Consider the following 20,002-nt stretch of genomic DNA (forward strand, 5'->3'; position numbering starts at 1 on the left):
GTTCTTCAAGTGCAGGAAGACACAATGTTAACTGGGAAGGATAGTTTAAAAAGACAGAGTGTGTGGAAATTGCTCCTCAGAGAGTTTGTTAATTTCATCTTTGCCTCCCAGAAGATCTGTTAATTTCACATCTGCAGTCTAAAACTGTGTGGGATTGCAACCAGAGGGCAACAAGGAATGGAAAGGGGTGGAGCTGCCTTCCAGAGCTGGGCTTGGACATGGAGAGGTTATAATGGGCTGAAGTTTCCTTTCTGGCATTTCACAGCCCCTTCACACAGCTCCAGTGTATAGCAAAGCCTTTGCCCTGCTGCTGGCTCTCTTTAAACTACCCTTCCCGGCTACCATTGCATCTCCCAACATGTGTTTCTCACATGTCAGATGTCTCATGTAGAGAGACTCTAAGGTTTGCTTCTTCCTTAATCTCCCCCTTTTCACTCCCCTGGTACCTGCTGGTTCTAACCTCAGTTGCATCCATATGGCAGTGATCCCAGAGGCATCTGCTGTGACAATGGAGCACCCAAACAGGGTTTTCTGCCTGCATTCCATGATCATCCTCTTGTGCTTTCATTTATTGATGGCTTCAAAAAAATGTAGTTGCTACAGTATTACAGCCACCACGTTTTTTAAAGAAGAAGCTAGGGGAAACTTCACTGGCATTGTTGGGAGAGGCACGGTGGGTGTGAAGGGATGACATCGATACACAGGTGCCAACATGGGTGGGAAGTTTGAAAATGCCTTCCTATCACAACACACTTTGTAATCTTTCAGGGAAGGAGCTTTAAAAATAATTGGAACAGTATCTGAGGACACCTAGGAAGTGGATGTTTGAGGACAGAAGTTAAAAACACCTCTTGGGTTTGGAAGCCGAGGCAGAGCAAAACAGCGATGAGGGTGCAGTCCTATTTTGTCTTATTAGAGGACCTTAACAAACCCAAGGATAATCAACCCGTTATAAATGTCACAATATGGAATAGATAAGCCCCCTTCCCTCCTATAAAATAGTAAAGAATCCAGTAGCACCTTTAAGACTAACTAACTTTATTGTAGCATAAGCTTTTGAGAGCCACAGCTCTCTTCATCAGATGTGGTTCTCGAAAGCTTATGCTACAATAAAGTTGGTTAGTCTTAAAGGTGCTACTGGACTCTTTACTATTTTGCAGCTATGGACTAACACAGCTAACTCTTCTGGATCCATTCCCTCCTGTAGGAGCTGTGCCAATGTGTGTTGACTGGAGTATAATTTCTGACTAACCAAATCTAAAGCAGATCTTATAAAAACACCAGAGGTAGGCCTGATCCCAACCTAGTCCATAGTACAGATAATATTCAACTAATCAGTGAATCAATGCACCTCAGTGTCCTAGCTATTGATTATATTGTATTCACTTCCTATATGTAATCTGCCTTGGATCTCAGTCAGAAAGGCGGACTATTCATAATTATACTTCCCTTTAACATCACTTGTGCATTGAGTGCTGATGAATGTATAAATGAAAGGGAGGGGCTAGTTGTGGTTTCATTCACTGCCCCTTTTCTCCTTGGTGTGTTCAAAGATTGTGTTTGAACGGATCTGAGACCCTCTGGTATATCACAGATGACAACAGGGACATATGAATTCATGCTACACCCTTCTAGTCACTGACAGTCACTTTCCTCCCCACCTGCACATGGCTGAAAGCTTTTCTCTGCTTCTGCACACCACACTGAGTTTGTTCTTCACCAGCTTGCCCACAGCTTAGAAAGCAGATATAAAAGATCCTTTTAAATATTTTATTATGTAGTAGTTATGCTTAAATCAAGATCCTTCTCTCTGGTCTTCAAAGGTTTATTTATTTATTTATTTATTTTAAAGACCATTTAGAAAGTTATTTTTAAATTAAATAAGCAAAATATGAAGAGAGTGCTCAAAACACAGAAACACACTGATGTGTATCCAGTCGCTTGCAGATTCACAGCGCAGAACTTCCTTGCTTCTCCGCTGCAGCTCACTGAGCCCTCCCCCTCACCAGACGGTGTTCCTAGGGAGCCTCAGGAACCGCAGCAGAGCAAAGCAAGGGGAGTGGGGAGTCCGCGGGAACCCTCAACCACTCTTCCACAGATGAAAATGCCATTCCGCTGGACCAGAGGGATGCACTCCACCCATTTCCACGGGTGGGTGTGCCTTCCACCAATAGAAAGCATAGGGTTTGATCCTGCCAATCACTTCTAACAAAGGCACTTCCATTAGTGAAGAACACCCTCTTCTCTCCTCATTGCAGCCCACTGATCTGCCCCCCCCCGAACAACATGAGGAGCAAATCAGAGGTTGCAGTAGGCAGGGGCACTTGGTGAAAAATGCCTTTCCTTTTGTTAGTGGAAATGGATCCAAGCCAGCTTTGAGCACCAGCTTCGAAATTGGTGTTAAAGAGAACCAGAAACTCATTGAAAACCATCTGTGGAAAGTTTAATGTGGCTATATTCTAGCACTAAAGGTAAAGGTAGTCCCCTGTGCAAGCACCCAGTCATTACTGACCCATGGGGGGACGTCTCATCACGATGTGTTCTTGGCAGACTTTTTGTTACGTGGTGGTTTGCCATCGCCTTCCCCAGTCATCTACACTTTACCCCCAGGAAACTGGGCACTCATTTTACCGACCTCAGAAGAATGGAAGACTGAGTCAACCTTGAGCCAGCTATGTGAACCCAGCTTCCGCCAGGATCGAACTCAAGTCATGAGCAGAGCTTGGGCTGCAGTACTGCAGCTTACCACTCTGCACCACAGGGCTCCAATATTCTAGCACTACTGCAACTCAAACATACTCAGCAGTATTTGCTATCTGAGTAGGATGGGAGGGGCTGCAGTTCAGTGGTGAAGCATTTGCTGTGTGTCTAGAACAACCCAGCTTCAATCCCCAACTGCATCTCCAGTGAAAAGGATTGGGTAGGAGATGATGTGAAAGACTTCAGACCCAGGGGAGCCGCTGCCTGTTAGGGTAGTCAGTGCTGACTTTGATAAACCAAGGACTGGTCTGGTTCAGTTTTAAGGCCCAGCTACATATATGTGATGATAAGGGGTGTGATAGATATGCTAGTTACAGGAGTATGGGGACAAATGACAATTTTCCAAGACATCTTCAGACTCTTGTTGAAAGGCAAACGTGGAGACACAACTAGGACAATGATTTGTCAGGGACAAAGACCAGAAAACTAGGGCTGTCTGGTAAATAGGGACAGGAAGATCTCATGGAAATGTACATGTGAGTACTTGAATGCTTGAATCTCCTATTTGTGTGAGCTAGTACTCCAAAAATTAAGTCCTAAACTGAAGCATCAAGGAGACTTTGAAGCCTTGGGTGTCTGCATACAATCTCCATACAAACAGTGACTTTCAAAACATGAAGGTTGGTGGTGGGGCCAGTAGATATGACTCTGATCATCCCCCAGAATTGGTTTCTAAATGAATGCCAGTAAAGTTCTAAGGACAGTAGAAAGGCACCTATGCTGCCAGAGTGCCAATTATGGGCCTCCAGCCACCATCTTCTGGCCACCCCATCACCCAAAGATGGTGGTTTACTTGGAATCTACACTCTGTTTCTTTTTGATATTGACTGCCTCTTTGTGGAATGGGCTCCCTGAGGAGGTAAGCAGGATTTTTTTCAAACAACAAGGGTGTTTCTACACAGAGATCCCCCCATTTCAACTATCTGATGTGTGCAGACAACATTATTCTCTAATGCTCAACCCATGTACTGCCCACTTTTTCTGATGGAAATTTGCCTTCTTTTTAAACCAGAATAATACTCCTTCCTGGTATAATGTCAGGCCAAAGTTTTTCGTGAGCTTGCAAGAAAAAGTATGACTTGTATTTGAATGCCCCCCATGCATTTTCACAATAAACCCACCACACCCCCACCATTTCCTTGTTATTGTTCTTGATACCAACACAAGAGAAGCCTTCTTTTTTCTTTTTCTTTTTGTTTTGTTTTGCCTTGGCAATGGTCATAGCACTATTCTAGAATTATGACAATACAAAACAGAACAAATAACACTCTTCTGGTATGCATAGTGACTGCAAATGTGTGTGAGGAACCAGTCCTTTATTTCTATTTCATCACAGCTTTATAATTTTTTTCACTCATGTTACAGATCAGTGCAATCATGCTATTCTGGACACATAATGTCCAGTCTCCTCATCTTAATGAAAAGGGAATAGTGAAGGACAGAAGTCCTGTGACAAGCCCAGAAAGAAATAATGTGTGTGTGGGGGGGGGGGCTGGCTTCAGTCCTGCAGGCCAGTTTTGCTACTACTCTGGCTGGGGGGGGGGTGTACAACTTTAAAAAATTGGAACAGTGAAGCTACAATGCTCCAGGTAAATTGCAAATGTGCAGTGTCAATATCTGGATTTTTAAATCTCTGATTGCCTACACAAAAAGAGAAAGGGAAGGCATGACAGTCCCTCCCTGCTGATAATTCAAAAAGCATTTAGGGGCTCGTGAATGTGAAATATTTTTTTTTAAGTGGGGTTTGCCGAAAAGTTATCAGTACAGGCTGTTGTATGTGGAAGGATACTCCAATAATAAAACAGTTAAATAGTGCTATGATGAAATTGCCCCACCTCAAGGGTCTTGACAACCATCCAGTCATTAGGAAGATCTTGGTGCAGTGATTTGCGATGGAGAATCATTAAGATAGCACTGGAGAACAGATGTGGCTAATAATGTGGAAGAAAGTCTTCCAGTACACAAGCCCAGTAAGTGTAATCCAATACAGAGAAAACAAAACTCTTGGTCTCTGCTTCTGTGCAGTATCTAGACAAGCAACAAACTGTGTTGCCCACACCTTTAAACAGGTCACTGCATTGTAGAGAGTTTCAGGTGGGCAGCTGTGTTGGTCTGCAGCAGAAAAGCAAAGTTCAAGTCCAGTAACATCTTAAAGACCAACGAGATTTCCAGGTATATGTTTTGAGAGTCAACCCTCCTTTCATCACATGCAAATGATTTGTAGAGAAGTTTTTTGCAAAAGAAGAAAGGCAAGAGGACCAGAAATGACCTTGGCTCAGAGCAGCATCAGAACAATACCAGGTCTCTGCCAAAAAGAAAATAAAGCTGATCTGAAAAACCAACAGCTGGGGGCGATGTCTGGAACTGGAATTTTATGTATGGGACAGACGTTTCCATGAGGTGCCAAATTTCATGGAAATCCTGTTCTCCAAGTACACCCACCCTCCAATAATCACTGGTTTCACTGACACTTGCTGTTGAATGGGATTTTCTCTCCCTCCTTTAAGAAATAAGGCCAAAGTGGGGGCAGAAATAGTCCCAGAAATGGAGGTTACTGTTTCTTGACTTGACACTGGTATGTCTGGTTAAAGGACAGAGGATGAAAATGTTGCTGGGCAGGAAATGTGATCACTGGGTCTCTGCCTGGATACATAAAGTCTCTGACCAGCAGCCGTGTACAAGCAAAACCTCTTTTTTGTCATTAGAGGAGGGGGTAAAAGTAGCCTCCTGATGAGCCTTTGCTCCTGCACCCTCCATCTACTCTGCCTTACAGCATGCATAAGCAAAGCCTTGGAGAGATGATGTGGTGTGGTGGTTAGAGTGTTGTTCTATTCCTTGGTCATAGATGCAGAGGAGTTAGCTGTGTTTCTGTTGGACTACAGTGACCTTTAAGTCCTTGATGGAATGTCCTGGTAGATTGAAGTGTTCTCCCACTGGTTTCTGGATGTTGCCATTTTTAATGTCAGATTTGTGTCCATTTATTCTTTTGCGCAGAGGTTGGCTGGTTTGTCCAATGTACAGAGCAGATGGACATTGTTGGCACATGAGGGCATATGTCACATTGGAGGATGAGCAGTTGTAAGAGCCAGAGACAGTGTAGTTGTAAGTGAGAAGTCGTTTCAGGTTGGGAGGCTGTCTGTAGGCAAGGAAAGGTCTTCCACCCAGGGCTTCTGAGAGAGAGGCATCATTTTCCAGGATGGGTTGTAGATCACTGATGATACGTTGGATGGGTTTGAGCTGGGAACTGTAGGTGACAACTAGTGGTGTTCTGTTGTTAGTTCCTTTAGGTTTGTCCTGGAGCAGGCTGTTTCTGGGTACTAGTCTGGCCCTGTTGATTTGTTTCCTCACTTCATTTGGTGGGTACTGTAGTCCCAAAAATGCTTGTTGTAAATCTCTTAAGTGGGAGTCCCGATCAAGAGCATTGGAGCAGATACGATTGTAACGTAAGGCTTGGCTGTAGACAATTGACCGAGTGGTATGTTTAGGGTGGTAGCTGGAGGCATGTAGATATGAGTATCGGTCTGTTGGTTTCCGGTATGTGGTATTTATCCGTCCATTATGTAGTTGTACAGTGGTGTCCAGGAAGTGTACCTGTTGTGTAGACTGGTCCAGGCTCAGGTTGATAGTAAGGTGAAAGTTGTTGAAGTCCTGATGAAATCTCTCAAGGGCTTCCTTCCCATGGGTCCAAATGATGACAATGTCATCCAAGAATCTTAAGTATAATAGTGGTTTCAGTGGATGGGAGCTGAGGAAGCCTTGCTCCAAGTCCGCCATGAATATGTTAGCATATTGTGGTGCCATGTGTGTGCCCATGGCTGTGCCATTAACCTGTAGATATAAGCTGTCACCAAATCTGAAGTAATTGTGAGTACGAAGTAGCAAAGTTCAGTGGTGAGGTGTGCTGTGGTTTTGTCCGGGATAATATTCCTTATGGCTTGCAGTCCATCTGCATGTGGGATACTGGTGTATAGAGCCTCCACATCCATGGTTGCTAGGATGGTGTCATCTGGTAGGTTGTCAATGGACTGTATTTTCCTGAGGAAGTCAGTAGTGTCCCATAAATAGCTGGGTGTGCTGGTGGCATAGGGCCTGAGGATAGAGTCCATGTAGCCTGAGACTCCTACTGTGATAGTGCCTATTCCTGAAACAATGGGGCGTCCCGGGTTACCTGGTTTGTGGATTTTGGGTAGTAGGTAGAATCTTCCTGGTCGTGGTTCCTGGGGTGTGTCCGTATGGATGCATTCTTGTATGTCCATGGGGAGTGTCTTCAATATTTTATTGAGTTCCCTTTTGTATTGCTCCATAGGGTCAGAAGGTAGTATTTTATAGAATGTTGTGTTGGAGAGTTGTCTTTCTGCTTCTTGTGTGTAGTTATGTTTGTCCATGATGACAACTGCTCCACCTTTATCAGCTTCCTTGATTACGATGCCAGAATGATTTTGGAGGCTGTTTATGGCATCTCTTTCTGCGTGACTGAGGTTCTGCTTTAGGTGTTGTTGTTTGTCAATTATCTCAGACTGGGTACGTCGACAGAAGCATTCAATGTAAAAGTCCAATGAGGAGTTGCGGCCCTCAGGGGGTATCCATGTGGAATTCTTATGCTACAATAGCTTATTTTGTAGTTTATGCTACAAAAGCTTATGCTACAATAAAGTTGGTTAGTCTTAAAGGTGCTACTGGACTCTATTCCTTGGGACACTCATGCTCAAATAGTTGTTTGTAAAACTAAGGGAACTTTAGCCAGCTATTCTCTTTCATCCTAGTGTACCCCACAAAGTTGTGGAGATACAATGGAGGAGAGAGAACCTTATATTCCACCTTTTTATTTTTTTTAAATTTTTTTATTTTAACAGAAGGGGGTACAGAAGAGAAAAGGTAAAAAGGGAAACATAATTAAGACAAATATATAACTATGTGCTACAAAGATTACAAAAATACAGAGTTCAAAAACAAAAAGCCTTACCAGGCTTTTTTAATAGATTAAAATAGATTAAAATAGATCTATTTTTTTAATTAAAATAGAAATTAATATAATTATTAATTAATTATTAAGCTTAACTGGTATAGATTTTCCAGCTATACTACACAAGTGTAATTTGAGCCTATTCCTGCATATTATTTCATTGTTATTCCATACTATCTTTTCCTTTTTAACAATAACAATTATTGGCAGAATCACTACTTATTTCTTAATGCAACTGATTACCATAACCTTTAATATAAATATGGGTTACTAGAAGAAATGTTAACCTATTTCTATTCCTTATCTTGTACAAAAGGAAATTCTCATATCCCTTCTGCATCTCTTTACCTTGTGATGATACTTTACTTTTCAATAAACATGTTGCCTTTATACCAATATTTCCGAATTGTACAATCTGTTTTACCATCTATTTACCTAAATGACCAATTATCTTTATATAATTAACCATCTTAAAATCAATTTATAAAATACATCAATATACAATTGCTTTCCGGTTTCTAGAGTTCCTCATACAATTTTATTCACTGTAAACAAAATATCTTCCCAATTTCTCTTCAAATTTGTTGATGGATCGTCTATTGATATAGTTCGTCAGTTTTGCCATCACCGCATATTCTGACATTTTATCCTTCCAAATTTCTCGAGTGAGGCATTCTTCTTCTTTCCATTTGCTTGCCATTACTGCTCTTGCTGCCATCAACAAATACTGAAATAGTCCATGTAATGTTCTATCAATATTTTCCGGTATCATTCCCAATAGCATGATCTGGGATTTCATGGCAAAATTAACTCTTAAAATCTTCTGAATCTCAGCATGTATATCTTTCCAGAATTTTTTACTTTTTTTGCATGTCCACCACGTATGAAAGAAGGAGCCATCTGCTTCTTTACATTTCCAGCATGATCCTACATATTTTTGTCCATTTTTTCAATGCCTTTTGGTGTAATATACCATCTGAAAAACATCTTATACCAATTTTCCCTGAGTGATTGGCATGCAGTAAATTTTATACCTTTAGTCCATAGATTTTCCCATTGTTGAAATGTTATGCTTTCTCCAAAATTATGTATCCATTTTATCATACATTTTTTAACTTGTTCTGTTTCTGTATCATATTGAAGTAAGAGTTTGTAAATTTGACTTAGCATATAATTCTTTTTCTGCATAATTATCTTCTCAAAATTGGTGAGATCCCTCAATTGGCCTCTGTAATCCTTAAGGACTTCCTTTAATCTGGAAGCTGCCTGAAGGTATATCAATGGTCGTATTTTCTTTCCTTCATCACAAATTTCTTGCCATGATTTTATCTTTCCTTGCAAATTTATCATATCTTGATAAGTTATGAAGTCATTATCTTTTCTTTGATTCTTATCACAGAAAGCATCGATTGGTGAAGATATTGTCAGAACTGTGGCCAGATAATGTCCTTACTCCAGACTACCTTCTGCAATCAGACAACAGTCCATTGTTTCCAAAAGGGTTTTACTGAAGAATTAGTTCATTATAGTCCACTGGCCTGAATACAATATCCAGGATGGTACATATGCATTGTTACCAATGACAGGCAAAGCATGAGGTACAAAGTAACAGATCCCAGCAGGCCCAACCTCCCCCCATAGTTCTCAAAACAACCCCTTTGAAGCTAGGAAAGCGAAAGTTCTTCAAGGCCGGTTCTTGGTGGAACAGCAGTAGCCAAAACAATCCTTCTCTGTGAGATAGCTGCCTGGGAACCTTGGCACCTGTGAAGAAAGCACTTAAACACTGAAAGGATTAAACATGGAGTCGGTTAGGCAAGGATATACATGAAAGCATTCTGAACCTGACATTCTGCCCCCTCTAAGATGCCCCCCCAGGCTTATGTGGGTAGCAAGAATGGAACGCTTTAACTAATCTAGGAGCATGAACATGTACAGAATTCACCCACTCATCAAACCCAGAGTCAAAGTCTTTCCACCTGATGAGGTAAAAGAGCTGATTTCTTTTTATTTTAGAGTCCAAGATTTGTCGTACTTCGTAATGAGTTTGATCATCAATCAATGTTGGAATGGGAGGGGCACAGATGTGCCACTGGTCTGCAGGAGGAGTTTTTTTTAACAGACTAACATGAAAAGTATTGTGTACGTGGCGCAAGTTTTTTGGTAAATCCAGAGCAACAGTCACTTTGTTGATTACTTTACGAACAGGAAAGGGTCCAAGATATTTTAATGCAAGCTTACGGCTGGTTTGAGTCACTTTCAGATTTCTCGTGGAAAGATAAACAAGGTCGCCGGGTTGCAAATCCCAATCAGCCGCACGGTGGCGGTCGGCGTATCGTTTGTAATCCTCTTTGGCTTTGTCGAGATGTTTTTTAATTTGAGTCCATTGGTGAGCAGCTTCCCCCCACCATTCCGTTACGTCTCTGGAAGTTGCAGTAGGAGGGGGGAGCTCTTCGAACGGGAAGGGTTTGAAGTAGAAGCCATAAACGACTTTGAATGGAGTTTCCCCTGCTGAGACGTGCACGCTGTTATTGTAAGAGAATTCTGCCAGGGGGAGCAAATCGACCCAATTATCTGGTTGGAAATTGATATAGCAGCGAAGGAACTGTTCTAGGATTTGATTAGTTTTTTCAGACTGCCCGTGGGTTTGCGGATGATGGCTTGAACTTAGACCTTGTTCAATATCTAGCATTTGTAAAAGCTCCCGCCAGAAGTTGGCAACGAATTGTCCGCCGCAATCCGAGATCACCTTAGACAGAAAAGAATGTAATTTTACAATGTGTTTCAGAAAAATATCCACTAGTTTTCTAGCTGAAGGTATAGTGGTGCAAGGTATAAAGTGTGCTTGCTTGGGGAATAAATCCACTACGACCAGAATACAGTTGTGACCTTTGGAGGGGGGTAAATCAGTGATAAAGTCCATGGATATTACTTCCCATGGTCTGCTTGGTGTTTCTAGCGGTTGTAATAATCCGGGAGGTTTGCCTTTACGTGATTTGGCACTGAGGCAAATGGGACAGGATGCTACATATTGGGAAATGTCCTTACGCATGCCCGGCCACCAAAATTGGCGTTGTACTAAATGAAGCGTTTTTAAGTAACCATAGTGTCCTGCTGTAGGGGCATCGTGACAGCGCTGCAAGACTTCTTTTCTTAAACTGTCGGGAACATAAAAGCGGTCCCCCCAAAGCCATTCTCCTTGTTTCGATTGTTGCAGTTTGTCTTTGGGCACCTTTCCCCCCTCCTTTTCCACTTCAGCTTTCAGCTTTAACCTCCATCCCTGATCGGGTTGAGGGGGATGAGCAGTGCGACTGCGTGTTGTTACCACACCCCCTAATTGCATAGGGGAAAAGACGGTGTCTATAGTCTCCTCCCTTTTGCTTTTGTGTTGGGGCATGCGCGATAGGGCATCAGCAAGGAAGTTTGTTTTGCCCAGCAAGAAGTTTAAAGTGAAATTGAATTCGGAAAAGTATTCTGCCCAGCACAGCTGTTTAGCATTTAGCCTCCGAGGGCTGCAGAGGGCTTCCAAATTCTTATGGTCCGTCCAAACCTCGAATGGATGACAGGCTCCCTCTAACCAATGCCTCCAGGTAGTGAGGGCTGCCTTTACAGCAAAAGCCTCCTTTTCCCACACGTTCCAATTTCTCTCCGCTTCAGAAAACTTCCGGTATAGGAAGGCACAGGGCTTGAGTTTTCCGTCCTCCCCCTTTTGCAAAAGTACGCCCCCAATCGCGGTGTCGCTGGCGTCGACTTGCACTACAAAGGGGCGATTTTTATCGGGGTGTTGGAGGGCGAGTTCGGAAACAAACTGCATTTTGAGGAGATCGAATGCCTCTTGGCATTCTCGTGTCCAGGGCAATTTGGCACTCGGCTTTTTGGCATTGTCCCCCTTGTCTTTAGTTTTTAACAGTTCGGTTAGGGGGAGTGTAAGTTGAGCAAAGTTGGCAATGAATTCCCTATAGAAGTTGGCGAAACCTAAAAAGGATTGCAGTTCCTTGCGAGTAGCAGGAGTTTGCCAACTTTGGATTGCTTGTACTTTGCCTGGATCCATTTTTAAACCATCTTTGGAGATACAGTAGCCCAAATAAGTGAGTTCTGTTTGGTGAAATTCACATTTCAATAGTTTGATGGGCAGTTTGTTACACATCAGTGTGGTCAGAACCTTTTTTACAAGATCTACGTGTTCCTCCTCAGTTTCTGAATATATTAAGACATCATCTAGGTAAACCACCACTCCTTTGTACAAAAATTCATGTAATACTTCATTAATCATAGACATAAAAACCGATGGGGCCCCAGCTAAGCCGAACGGCATAACTAAATATTCAAATTGGCCGAGGGGCGTATTAAACGCGGTCTTCCATTCATCCCCTGCTTTGATACGAACGTGGAAGTAGGCATCTTTTAAGTCTAATTTCGTAAAGATCTTACCTTGAGCCACGACGTTGAGAAGGTCTCTGATGAGCAGGATGGGGTATGCGTTGCTGGATGATACAGCGTTAAGTCCCCGAAAATCAGTGCACAGTCTTAAGCCCCCATCCTTCTTTTTGACGAAGAGCACTGGCGCAGCGTGCGGGCTGTTCGCAGGTCGTATAAATCCTCTTTGGAGATTAGTGTCAATGAATTTGCGGAGTTCTTCTCTTTCGTTGGGGCTCATGGGATACAGGCGGCCCTTAGGCAGTGAGGCGCCCGGTAAAATTTCTACAGCACAGTCTGTCCTCCTATGTGGAGGTAGAGTATTGGCCTCTTCCTCTGTGAAGGCTTGGAGGTAGGCTCTATATTGTTTGGGTATTTGATTAATTTCTTCCTGAGTGAGGAGAGCTGATTCTTTGTGGGTAGGATCGTTGCCCCAATTTTTATCCCAACGGTGACTTTTGCAGGCTTTGTGGCTGAATGTGATGCTTCCTTCTGTCCAATTTATGTAGGGGTTGTGGTCGCACAACCACCGGCTTCCCAGGATCAAGGGGTATTTGGCAGTGGCACTAATGACGAACGATCTTACTTCCCAATGATGCCCCATGCCGGTTACGACCGGAGTGGTTTCAGTAGTGACTGGGTTCATATTGGTGCCGTCCATTTGCTCAAAGATGACGGGCGTTTCCAATTCTTGTACTGGAAGCACTAATCCATTCACTAAGGCTGGAGCGATAATGTCTCTTGAGCAGCCCGAATCTATCAGTGCTTGCACGCGGTTGTGCATTTTTCTATCTGGATTCACCAATACTACAGGTATGAAAAGTATGGACCCTGGTGGTCTGTTCAAAGCAGGAACGGACTGAGGTTTGATCTGCCGTTTGGGTCCTTTTACGACAGATCCATTTCGTTTCCCGAAGTGGGACTCTCAGGATTCTCCTCCCCAGTTAGAGCTGTTGAATCATATTCCATAACTTCCTCCAGCTCTAATCCTCTCTCGGGGAGGTTTTTTCGAGGAGCTCCTCTGCCCCTCGCTGACCTGGGAGCTGGTGTTGGGCGCGGTGGCGCCGAGTAGGTTGCAGGAGCTGGACGTCTTAGTTGGAGCGGAGGTCTTTGCACAGGCCGGTACGGACATTGCGCTGCAAAGTGACCACTTTGGCCACACTGCAAGCACAAACCTTGTTGCCATCTAGCATCTCTCGCTCCGCGCGTAGCGTATCCAGCCCCTCGGCCTCCTCGAACGAGAACTGAGGAGTGCCTTTGGCCCGTGGGCTGTTGATGTTGTTCCACTAAACGAACTTCTAGCATGCGATTTTCCACTTCGCAAGTTAACTGGATCCATCCTAACAGCGTAGGAGGGTTATCTTGCATGAGAGCTCTATCCAACAATTTAGGATTTAATCCCTGTTTGAATAAGATGATTTTGGTGGATTCCTCACACCTTGGGCATTTGGCAGCAAGCTGTCGGAATTTTGTAACATAGTCTCTAGCCGACATGCTGCCTTGCCGAATAGACTGCAATTCAGTCCGGGCCCTAGTTTCTTCTAGGGGATCTTCATATTGGGCTTGGAGCGCGTCCACTAGCCCTTGAAGTGTATTCAATTCGGGGGCACCAATATCATAAAGTCCTACATACCAGTCTGCCGCTTTGCCTTGAAGTCTCGATCCAAGGTGTTCGATTTGACTGGCCTCACTTCCAGGAAGAACCCCAGTTTGGAAGGATCTCCATCAAAAGTAGCTTCTAGCTTAACCCAACCCATGGGAAGTTCTTGCCTGGGGGCTGGTGCCGGCAGCGGGTAGTATTCGAGTGGGGGCTGTTGCGGTGCGGGCGGTGGTGGTAACGGAGGTTGTTGGGGAAGTGGTTGAGGACGAGGGTGACGAGGAAGGGCCCCGGGAATCGGCCGTGGTGGGTGTCCTCTCGGAGCCGGTAATCTAGGCGAGGGCTGTCCTGGCGGCGGCCGGAATGGCGCGGGTAGGACCGGCGTGTCGCGAGGCCCCATCCCACCAGGCGCTGGCAACCGAGGAAGGGGAGTCAGTCCTTGGGGCACCGGCTGTAATGGCGGTGGATGCGGAGATGCTGGTTGGAGAGGAATAGGGGTGCCTCTAGGAATTGGTTGATTCGAAGTTGGTGTCCCGCTCGGCCCCGGTGTCTGGAGTGGTTGAGGAGTGGTGCCCACTCCAATGGAACTCGTCACCGGGATGAGAAGCGGAGTAATCCCACTCGGTATTACCGGTACTTCCTCTTGAGAAGTTGGCGGTGGTACCACGGGGGAAGCTGCCCCTGTTGGGCGCTTCGGTTCATCCCCTGCACCTGCCCCCCTGTAGCGCCTAACTCATCTGGGCGAGGATCTGTGGGGCAGGGGTCCTCTGGGTAGGGATCTTCGGGTCCCGGCCCAGCTCCTGTTTCCGAATCGGTATCCCCAGTTTCGTCGGGTTGCTGTGGCCATGGTTGAATTGGTCCCTCGGGCCATGGGAGGATATTTTGTAGTGCAGACAGACTTTGAGCGATATCCGGGTAGCCCGTCGGCGGCTCTCGTCCATCTCCCACTACGAGTACTGACAGCAGGTGGACCACATGGGCCAGACTTTCTTCCATGTTCGCTAGTCTGGACTCTAAAACTTGAACTCTGTCTGAGTTCCCTACCTCTTGTTCCGTATTTCCCGTGGCCTGCGAGGTCGGCACATACTCAGCATGTGGTCTCGTGGCTGTCGCCCTTGGCCCAGGTAGGGGGTCTTCTACGGCTTGCTCTTCTTGGGATCTTGCGGCTAGAATCCCCTTTGCTAAGCCGGTGACCGCAGAAATCCCGGAGTCAATCGCAATAGTCCTGCTTTGCAGTTGCACCCAATGGTGCTCACTTACATCCGCTTGCCCCGCTCCCGGGGTGACTTCTGTGTAATCCCAACTTAGAACGCCATGGTGGGACGCCTCCCACTCTGTTTGCTCGGCCGTTCTATTCCAGTAAAGCCACGGCTGGCTACCGGTATGTTCCGGAATCGCTTCTAAACTCCGTCGGCCATCCAGCGATGATTGCGTGAACATTATGCTGGCCCTTCGTTCTCTCGTCTCCCGAGGTCTTGCGCCCCACTGCGGAGTGGGCATAGAAAACAGGGGTTCAGCTGTAGCTCTGGGCCGATTATCCACACTGCTGGGAGCGATGGAGTAAATAGTGGTAACAGAGGAGCCATTCCCTCTTGGTACGGGTCCTTGAGGTTCCAATCCTTGAGAGCCGGGAGAGGCATACGGGTCAAACAAAGGGTCCCTGATAGGGGCTGCTTTGGAGTCCGTTTGATCCGGCTTAGGCATTGGAAAGATGATTGGTAACAAAATGTCAGAACTGTGGCTAGATAATGTCCTTACTCCAGACTACCTTCTGCAATCAGACAACAGTCCATTGTTTCCAAAAGGGTTTTACTGAAGAATTAGTTCATTATAGTCCACTGGCCTGAATACAATATCCAGGATGGTACATATGCATTGTTACCAATGACAGGCAAAGCATGAGGTACAAAGTAACAGATCCCAGCAGGCCCAACCTCCCCCCATAGTTCTCAAAACAACCCCTTTGAAGCTAGGAAAGCGAAAGTTCTTCAAGGCCGGTTCTTGGTGGAACAGCAGTAGCCAAAACAATCCTTCTCTGTGAGATAGCTGCCTGGGAACCTTGGCACCTGTGAAGAAAGCACTTAAACACTGAAAGGATTAAACATGGAGTCGGTTAGGCAAGGATATACATGAAAGCATTCTGAACCTGACAGATATTGGAGATGTCATAGGGTTTATTCTCATTTTTACCGAATCCCAAATTTGAATCAAGCTTTCCCTCATCACATGGACATTTTGTTTTATCCTTACTCTTCTTTTCACCCAAATGAGATTATGTAACCCGTCAGGCAAGTCAGCTGCTTCTAAACATATTAGTCTGTCTTTAGGGCTTTTGATCCAATCTGTAATCCAAACCAAACCAGTTGCTTCATAGTATAACTTGATATTTGGGACTGCCAATCCTCCCCTACTTCTTTCATCTTGCAATACCTTAAATCTTACCCTAGTCTTTTTGCCATTCCAGATAAATTGCTTTATCTATCTCTGCCAGTCTTTCAGTGTCTTTATCTTTTATACTAATCAGCAACATTTGAAACAAAAAATTAATTTTTGGTAAAATGTTCATTTTAATTGCGGAAATTGTTCCTAGCCAGGACAATTATAGCTTAGACCATCTTTCTAAGACTTTTTGAATTGCTTTCCATAATACTTCATAATTATCTTTAAACAATGTTTTTTCTTGTCCTGTTACATTTATGTCCAAGTATTTTACTGGATTTGCTGTTATTTCGCATCCCGATAGTTTCTGAATTTCCTCCTCTTCTTGTCTTGTTAAAAACTTGGGGATTATTTTAGGTTTTTTCCTGTTGACTTTAAATCCAGAATAAAGCTCATGAGGTGTTCCATAACATGTTGTAGTGTCTTCTGCAGGTTCAGAATTGTCAAAACCACATCATCTGCGTAGCATTTGAATTTAAATTCTTCATCATCAACTTTCAAACCTTGAATTTTAGGGTCTTGCCTTAACTTTGAGGGAAAAAATTCCATTGCTAGGATAAATAATTGTGGTGACAATGGGCAGCCTTGCCTGGTGCCCTTTTCAATTCGTAATTCTTCAGTTAACACTCCATTAACAAAAATCTTTGCCTTTTGCTTTGTGTAAATTCCTTGTATCCAGTTCTTGAATTTTGGGCCACAATTTAGATTTTGTATTACTCTATGCAGAAAAATCCAAGAAAGATTATCAAATGCTTTTTCAGCATCCAGAAAATAAATGCCAAGTTATGTCCTTTTTTTCCTACTAACTCCATGGCATCGGTTACAAATCAAACATTTTCTATGTCTCTTGGGAACAAAGCCCAGCTGATCAGAGTGTATAATATTTGTTATGCATCTCTTAAGTCTCTCTGCCAGAATAGAGGTAAACAATTCATAAACCACATGCAATAACGAAATAGGTCTATATGATTAAGGTAACATTGGATCACTCCCCTCTTTGTAAATCAACATTATATGTGCCTTTTGCCATGCTGGGGGTAGAATCATCTTCACTTATCTTGTTCATCACTTTTTGGAGCGGCAATGTCAGTTCTTCTTCAAAACATTTACGGCTGTTAGTTGGTCCTAGCCTGGCACTTTATCTTTTTTCAATTTCCTTATGGCTTGCAAAATTTCTTGCACTGTAATATTATGATTCAACACCTCCTTGTCTTCTCTCTTTAACTTAGAAATTAATGTATCTTTGATGTAATCTTCCATTCCTTGTTCTATAGGCGTTTCTTATACAATTTGGAGAAAAAGAAAATACATTGTTGGTGGATTTCTTCTCCTATATATGTTATTTCATCATACTTTTTAACTGCTGTAATCCTTTTTTCAGCTTCTTTCCTTAAACAATAAGCCAAGAAACAACACAGTTTATTTGCATGTTCAAAATATTTCTGCTTCATAAAGCTTAATTTCTTCTGCATATCTTCAACTTGTAACAAATTCAATTGATTTCTTAATTGCTTAATTTCAATTAACGTTGACTTCTTTAGGGATTTCTTATGTTGTCCTTCCAGAGATTGAATTTTGGTTATAATTTAATTCATGAGTTCCTTCTTTTTCTTTGAAGTCAAAGTTATTAGGTTCCCTTATATGAAAGCTTTACTTGCTTCCCAAACCATAGTAATGGAGACATGATTGGTGCAATTTAGTTGGAAGAACTCTTCTAATTCTTTCTTACATTTCTTTATAATGTCTTCTTATAGTAGTATATTGTCATTCAGTCTCCATCTTCTTTTCTTAAATTCTTCTTTCCACTCTATCAGCAGGGGATTATGATCTGTGTAAATTTTTGATTGTATCTCTACTTTCTTTAAATTCAATAATGCAGATTTTGATATCCAGCACACATCTATCCTTTAATACGTTTGATACCTATATGAAAAGAAAGTGTAATTTTTAACTTTAGGGTTTGTAATTCTCCAAGGATCTACCAAGTGTAACAGTTTCATGTAAAGCAGGGCATTCTTGGGTGATTTCCCTCCTCTTGTTCTTTTCAAGCAGTCTGTCTTTCAATACTCCATACATATCCCCACAAATAATTTCTCCTGCTTCAAAATCCAGCAATTTATCGAAAAATTTCTCATAGAATTTTTCTTTGGCAATATTTGGAGCATATATTGTGACTAGGGTACAGGTTCTCCCTTTTGGACATGTAATTTTCAACAATAAATATCTTCCTTCTGAGTCTTTCAGTTCTTCTATTACATTAACTTGTTGATTCCTCGCATAGACTACCACTCCTCTTCTCTTCTGCTGATGATGTATAGACCTTGCCTAATTTTTTATTCTCCAAAATATGTTCAAATTTTTTCTTGATATGGGTTTCTTGAAGACATATTATATCTGCTCTTTGCTTTTTTAACAGAATAAATGTTTTAGATTGTTTTATTGGGGAATTTACTGATAGGATACTAAATATTTCCCATTTACTGATAGGATACTAAAATTCCCCATTTTATTAAAATGCCACTGCTTGATCCAGTTTTCCTTCCTCACTTTCTGGTGTTCCTTTATCTACTCTCTTCAGTTGATTTTCAGGTGGATTTTCAGCTGTCAGTTCCTCAAACAGTTGTTTAGCCTGCTCTGTAGTCGATATCAGCTTTCTTCCCTTTGGTAGTAGAACTTCCAGAGCAAATGGAATGCTCCAGTAATATCATTTCTTTTTTACATAGAAGTTGCCTCAAGAAGTCTAGATCTTTTCTCTTCCAACGGGCTTTGTGGGAGGTCCTGGAAGATTTGTATTTCTGACCCAGACAGTTTAGGTGGATTTTCTCTCTGATTCTTCAATATCAAGTCTCTGATTTTCTTGTGTGTAAATTTTACCAATGAACATCTTCATGCAGTAAACAATTCCTGGAGCGATTTTTCTCAGCTGATTTCTTCCTGTTTCTCAAAAGGTGGGGGAAAAAGGAAAAACAAAAGAGAGAGAGAGAGAGAGAAGGAGAAATAGAAGGGAGAGTGCCCAAAAATTAACAAAAATTGTCCATAAAAAATAAAAAACACAGCCAAGTTCAGTATTTTCAATTGCTGCCTTTTTCTGAAACATCACCCAGTTCAGTGCTATCAATTCAAAAATCCAAAATGGAGTAATTTGCAGCTGAAAAGAAGCTGGATGATGCAGTTATACTGTGTTATCCCTTATAGATGTGCTTTCAGTTCATACAAACATTAGAGGCCTTTAAATTAAGTACAGGATTTCATATCTTCTGGTCTCTTCCATATATCTTTAACTCCCCTCTCCCAGTAAATTCCTCTGACACTCCCAATCTACAATAAGAATTACAGGCAAGGAAAAGAAAAGAGGTGGGGCTATAGCTCTGTATTACAAATTTCTTTGCTTTCTTGGTATCTCTGTAGCACAAACAATTGCTTCTCAAAATAATTAATCTTCACAAAAGAAGGGGGAAGGTGGAGAAGGAATATAAATAGAAAAGTAAACAGTTTGGGAGCCGAGTTTATGGCTATTCCTAGCTTTCTCAACTTACTCAGCGCAGTTGTTAGCAAGTCAAACAGGGATTCCCCTCACTCCTCCATCTCCCCTCTTTGACCACCATCCGTTAGCTCTTCTCTTGAAGAGGTTAGGGAGAGAAATCCTTCCCGGCATTATAAATAAACGCCTCTGGAAAGTTGAAAACCAAGGAGCTATTAAAACTCCATCATTCAGCTTGGCATCTTCCCACAAGATCTCAACTTTGTATTCTACCTTGAGCTCCTTGCATAACAGGCAGGATAAAAATTCAGCCTTTGTTCTGCCTAGGGAATGATGCATGTCGCTAACA

At 42.8% G+C, this 20,002-nt stretch overlaps 1 protein-coding gene across 6 annotated transcripts in view; it reads left to right on the forward strand.

The window, feature by feature from the left end:
- The window catches only part of RAP1GAP2 (RAP1 GTPase activating protein 2), a 312,617-nt gene that overhangs the window by 215,949 nt on the left and 76,666 nt on the right, over nt 1–20,002 (forward strand). The gene's annotated exons all lie outside the window — the stretch shown is intronic.

This window comes from Eublepharis macularius, chromosome 17 (assembly GCF_028583425.1).
Source record: "Eublepharis macularius isolate TG4126 chromosome 17, MPM_Emac_v1.0, whole genome shotgun sequence".
In the NCBI taxonomy this organism is placed as follows: domain Eukaryota; kingdom Metazoa; phylum Chordata; class Lepidosauria; order Squamata; family Eublepharidae; genus Eublepharis; species Eublepharis macularius.